The sequence below is a fragment of the Furipterus horrens genome, unplaced genomic scaffold (genome assembly GCF_987537825.1).
Source record: "Furipterus horrens unplaced genomic scaffold, mFurHor1.1.pri manual_scaffold_4, whole genome shotgun sequence".
NCBI classification, from domain to species: Eukaryota; Metazoa; Chordata; class Mammalia; order Chiroptera; family Furipteridae; genus Furipterus; species Furipterus horrens.
This window is the reverse complement of record NW_028327174.1, coordinates 142,732,493-142,739,154: the sequence shown is the minus strand read 5'-3', so window position 1 is coordinate 142,739,154 and position 6,662 is coordinate 142,732,493.

Sequence of the window (6,662 nt, the reverse complement as noted above, 5' to 3'; positions counted from 1 at the left end):
TTGGGATGGTAAATGCCTGAGTCTCCATTCCCCTTATCAATCTTAAATTTTCTGGCCATGTGTGAGTAAATTCTATAGCTGGTACAAACAGAAGAAAGGGTTGGGAAAATATAGCAGCTCAAGCAATTTCTCCCTGTTTTTATTTAACTCTCAGCTTGCTATAACCAATTACTGATTCTGAGCATGTTCCAGTCACTAATTTCAACAAATTTAGGTCTGGATAGAAGTCTCAGAATCAGAATAACTATAGGTAAAATACAAATGCAGGGAGTAATAGATATAGCCTAGTTGTTTTTTCCTGCGTCTCTGGCCTCCTCTATGCATGTCTTCAATTCTACCTACTTTCTCAAGGTCAGTATTCAAGGGAATACTTAGGATTAGAGATTCATAAGAAATCTTTACTCCAACACAAAGATGACTTGAACTTTCTTTTTCTTTTCTACATAAGAGCATTTGAAGTCCTTGAATTCTTTGATAGTCTTTCCCCTAGATGATTGAGGAAATTTGTTGATAAAACAGAATACTTACATTTGAAAATCTGTAATAAATACAGAATAGAACAACTTTTTTAAAAGAAATGTGTTTTTTAAAGAAGGTTTGAAAGTTTCTCAATGACAAATCCTCTCTGATATTTAGGGTGGGATGAATAGTCATTAGAAGTAAAAGTAGGTTAACCACATTGCTGACTCACTCCCTCAATCTGAGTAATGACTACAATTACTCGATAACCCAAATTTCCCACCCCCAAGCTGGGCGTTTGTCCTAAGGTTGTTGCTAAACAACAAAATTGCCTCTAGTGATTATGATCTAGTCACTGTGCACGAAATTATTTGCAACAGCCTAAATAACAGAATGTTTTATGTGACAAGTTTAAGAAATGTTTCTTATCAGATGGCACAGGAGTCACTTTTTACCTCTGCTCTCAAGCTGATGTGTCTGGTTTGAATATTTAAAAAAAAGAAAAATCTTTCATCATACTTTCTCTGCTTCTTCCAGATACAGTGTCAAGTTAATACCTAAATAAAGTTGCTTTTTAAAGCTTGGATGCATAATTTTGACACTGTCCAATTGTGCCTTAGACATCTATCAGCTTCCTTGGATTGTTACAAACTTTTGAAAAAATGCAGAGCCAAACCCTGTCCAAGGACAAGAACTGAACAATTACAATGACAGGTAACTAATTGATAGTGACTTTTTAACTCCTCAAAGATAGTAATTTGATGCTTGACAATATTCAGATGTGCTGGAGTACAATTTGGATGAATCACTTAATATTGACTCTGCCCTAAAATTACATTAACACCTGTAGTCAGAAGGCTCAAAACATTTCCAAGTATAAGCCACTCTAGACCAGAATAACCATGGGACTAACAGTTAAGAATTAACAGAAGCGCATGGGCTTGTATGATGTTCTCTTCATTATACTTTGCAGGTGATTTACCTCAGGGATGTTCTGACAAGAGGAAGTAGAGAAGGCACTGGGCAAGTGCCATTTGAAAGAACCTAGCTGAGTTTCTTATGCTCCAGTTATGATTGGTGTCAACTAAACTATTTTAATCTTACCAATTTATTATGCATTTATTCAACTGTATGTATTCGCCCTGGCTGGTTTAGCTCAGTGGATTGAGCGTCGGCCTGCGAGCTAAGTGTCGCTGGTTCGATCTTCCAGTCAGGGTACATCAGAGAAGGAAAACTCTGACTCCAAAAAACCTCCGCTGCCTTGCGGCATACCTCTTCAGGGGAAAGGCTAAGGGAGTAAACCCCGACAGAAAATCCGGAGCCGGAGTCCCTAAGGCGGTTTGACGTTGTAGTCAACACCGGCAACTCCTGCGGCGCACCTGAACCCAAGCTGTATTGACTCCGTCTTTCCCTTGGACCCTTCAGCTGCGAAGAGAGGGGGGGTCTGCTGCATGGGCAACAGCAGACCCTCCATATTACCCTGCCCAGGCTCTGTAGCTTCAGCGTCATCGCAAGATGTCGATTCAACACGGGAGGAGACAGATACCATGTCACTCCCGAGTCGGACTGCACAGCCATTCTCGGCGGTGCAGATAGACTCTTAAGAAGCTACACCATCGTCTCTCGAGACGGACGGCTGCCGACGATTCAACTGTACACTAAGAAAATATCTATAAAGGGAGAAATGTGGTATCCTGGTAGTTTCATTAGTCAAAAATTTTCATGGTGAGTTGGCATATTAACTCGTGATAGTTAATATCATACTTCCATGAGTTTATTTTTTTAGAGAAAGGGAAGGTAAGAGAGAAAATAATGAAAAGAAACAGGGTCTATGTAATAAACCCAACAAGCTCCTGGGGCTGCATGGCAGTGACCCAAAGTAACCACCCAGGATAGTCTAATCAGAAGTTCCTAACTGGTTAGGCCATAGCAGGCAGTCATGTCCCTCGCCTAGAGCATCCTTCAGCAAAGGTCAGTTTTTACCTTACATGAGCCCTACTTGTTGTTCCTAAGCATCTAAGATAATATCCTTTTGAAATGTCAGAGCCATTTTTTTGCCCAAACCTTTGAAGTCATAGCCTTGGGCACCAGAGCACAAGGCATTCCTGAGGCCACGAAACCCCTGGCTGCTGTCTTGTTGTCCGGACACCATCACTCTGCGCTGTGAATGTTAAGTGCTCTCTGTCTCATGCCAACCCCTGTAAAGGAAGCATGTGTTTTTCCATTTTGCTTTCTATACAATCCTAGAGACTTCCCCACTCTGCTTTCTCCTGCCCCTTTAATCTACCACCAATGATTTCAGGTTCCCGACCGATAAAGACTTTGCTTCTGGGTATGTCCTCAACATTTTGGCTCAAGTAAACTCTTATAAAATTTTTCTATAGGCTGCTCTTTTATCAACATGATACAAAAATAAAAAGGAGATTAATGTGGGCAAGGGAGTAAGAACGGGGTATAACAGCGGATTCTGTATCTGGTGAGCAATGAGCAAAAAAAAAAAAAAAAAATATGTATTGATTCAGGCAAGACAGTGGAGGGAAGTTACCTTAGGTAGATCTGAGAAGACTTTTAGTGTGTCTGGCTTCTGGGTGGGGATTTAAACCTCATGCAAAGTATCAGTTTGTCACTATTGTGGTAGTAAATGGCCACAAATTCAGTGGCCTAGAACAACAGCCATTTATTATCTCATGCTTTTGTGGGTCAGAAGTCCATATAGTGTGGCTCTACTCTGTCCCTGGCTTAGGGTCTCAAAGGCTGAAATCAAAGCGTTTGAAGACTGTGTTCTTTTTTCAGAGAGTCTGGGGATAAATCTGTTTACAAGCTCATTCAGGTCATTGACTGAATGCATTCCTTGCAGTTGCAGAACTGAGGTCCCCATTCCTTGCTGGCTATCAGACAGGAGCCTGTCTTTGCTTCTAGAATATGCCATGCCTTCCATGTGGCTCCTCCAGCAATGGCAACAGGCCTTCTCACACTTCAAATATCTGACTCCCCCTTCTGCCACTTTCCTCTACTTTTAAGAGCTCACATGATTACATTGGGTGGGCCCAGATAATCTAGGATATTCTCCCTATTTTAAGGTTCATAGCCTTAATTCCATATGTAAGGTCCCTGAAATGTGAGGAACTATGTTTCCCATAGGGTGACTGATTCTAGGGAAGTCCCCAGTGTAGACTGATCTCCCCACTAAGTGATCCCTTGGTCTCTATCAAGCCCCCTGTGAAGTGGTAACAGTACAGCATCACATCACATTGCTTCACATCTTTATTAGCTTCCTATTCTTTTCCCCCACTTTTTTAAATACTCTCCACACTGGGCTTGCATCTCTTAAATAAAATATTAGCCCTTTAATCCTTGCCGCAGGCCCTACTTCCCAGAGGAGGTTGAGTAAGAACATTCCTTAACTGTCCCCTTCACAGAGGTGGACTGTAGTGTGTTTATAAGACATTTGACCTATTGGATGGATCCAAAGAGAATACCACTGTCCCGCTGGGCTAATAAACACTAATCTCTGTCTCCCTGCAGCCAAAACTGAGGTGATGCAGATAACCATGGACAAGGAAAAGCAAAGGCAGTTGGGCTGCTAAGCGAGAACAACGGGTCAGGAACCGTGAGACATCAGACAGACAGGCTGACTCACAGACAAATGGAATTAATGTTTACCTTTGGTCTTGAGGATAAATTTTCAGTTTCTGTTTTCAGGCCCTTATGATGAGATGCACTTGTATCCTTACAAGAATTTCCTCCCCTTGAATGCACCTAGTTAGAAATGTGGATCAGCTGCTTGAAATTTACAAGACTGTTTCAGTTATCGTTGCCATGTAACAAACCAACCCCAAACCCAGCACAGATTCTGCAGGTCAGGAGGTCAGACAGGGCACAGTGGAAACTGCTTCTCTCTTCTTCACAGTACCTGGGGTCTCTGCTGCGAGGACTTGAAAGCTTGAAGTGAATCAACAGCTAGAGGTTTGAATCATTTTGAAATGGCACCACTTATTTGTCTGGTGAAAAATGCTGACTATTGGCTGGCTGTTAAACACAGGCTTTCTGTGTGGTCATGCCAACTGGTTGGTTGGGTTTCCTCACAGTATAGCTTGAACATTCCAAAAGAACAAGGAAGCACATGGTGATTTTGTGATCTAACCTCAGGGGTCACATAACATCACTTCTACTGTGCTCTAAAGGCTGAAGCAGTCACAAAGGTCTACCCAGTGTCCGGGAAAGGGGACACAGACCGCACCCCTCCATGGGGGTAAATGTCATGGTCCTACTGTATAAATAATAACATGTGCATATGAGATCTTGTTACCCTAAGACAATAGGTGAATTGAAGCCAGATTCTGGAGGGTTCAGTGACAAGTGGGAGGTTTGGAGTCCACCCTGGAGTCAATGCGAAGCGGAATTTTTCAGCAGGGAAGTGAGACAGGTAAAGAGGACTAGAAGAAGGTGGCCAGGTAAAAAGGATGAGAATTGTGGTCTCCTGAGATTGTCCCATTGAATATGGCCAGGATTTGTATTGTGCTTTGAAGGTAAGGCAGACTGACCCTAATGTTTTCTGTATCAATTGCATTCCCAGTGATGTTGCTTCACAATAGTGCTAAAAGCTATTTTGAGCCTGCATTTCACAGTATGAGTGTGCAGAAGAAATCAGTAGGTACCAGGGTGTATGAAGTCAATCTAAAACTTGCATTGTTTTATTCTATTGGAAAGATGCTTTTCACTGTTTATCATAGCACTGACTCACAAAGAAAGTGCTGCTCCCTCACTGCTGTTTAAGCTCTGCGACACAGGAAGTTTTGGCTTAATTAGAAAATGTTCAAATGATACATGACATATTCTCTCTCTCTCTCTCTCTCTCTCTCTCTCACACACACACACACACACACACACACACACACAGAGAGACACACACGTCCCCCTCCCTCTCCCTCTCCCTCTCTCTCTATATGATTTCAGATGTGGAATGAAAGCTTAAGAGCCTGTGAGGAAAGGCAGTGGAGTAGATTATTAGTGAAATCTTCATCAAAGAAAATAGGCCAAGACACTCACTAGCAGCATCCCCCCCCTTTATTTTTTTTTGCCAGAAAGCTGTTTATTTTTTATGCTACAGAAGTATACATTTTAACATTCACCAACCTATAACATAGCATCTAAAGATTTTTAAGAGACTCTAAAAGAGTAACATAAATTAAAAGTACCATAAAGAATTTTTTTGTATCGAAAATTTTTCCTCATACATTTATTTTACCCACTTCAAAAGCTGTTTACCCAGCTTTTAATTTACTAAAAACTTCTCTGCTTGAGTCTCTCAATTGCATTTGTCTGTTGTTGTTTTTTTGCTTTAATAAGAAGGTATAGTGATAAATTTGGCCTTTTCTTTTTTTTAATATCTCTCTTAAAATATCACAGGGAATAATTCTGGAATAAATCAAAGGTTAAATGTACCTTAGATTTTTCTTTTCAGTCCTTATATGAAAAGAAACCCATTGTTTTATAAAAAGATACTGGCTAAATGGGCTACCTGGAAGTAATATTTCATTTCCTAAAATAACTCCTCAGTTCTGATAAGGGCTTCGGTTTTGTCCTCATAATGTGCTTTACACCGGGGAACTCTGGCATTTCCACAGGACTGGCCTGCACAGTCTTTGCTTCGTAAGCCAACGCGGCGAACATTTCCCAGAGCACGTACACAGGAGGACACTGCACTCTGTCTCATGTGTCTATCTATTATCTTCATCTTCCAAGTGTTCTACATTTTTTTAAGTTGATTTTCATGCTGAGACAGTGTCTCTTCCTCATGAAGGTATTAGATAAGAACTTACTGAAACTGATGATTTTCATACAGCAGTAAACACCTAAGCCTTCTGCGACCCAGCTATCAGGAGGCCGTCTGCCGTGCCTCCACTGTCTGATCGTTAAACGTTCTGAGGACTTGGACAAAAGTTGCAAATGTACATCAGGTGAACGTACGCATGACCTTTAATAGCCGCCCTGGAAGGTGTACACTTAGTTATGTTACTGAGTCAAAATAGTTGATTCATTGTAAGCAGACTGTACATTGAGACATTAAATTTTATTAAACCAATCGGCAGAAAATTAAAACCGTGAATGAGAATACTAGTATTTTCTTCTTTTGTCATCGTTGTTAAGAATCCAGCTAGCATGGAACATATGGTCCCAAATTCTCTGCCATTACTGGAGTT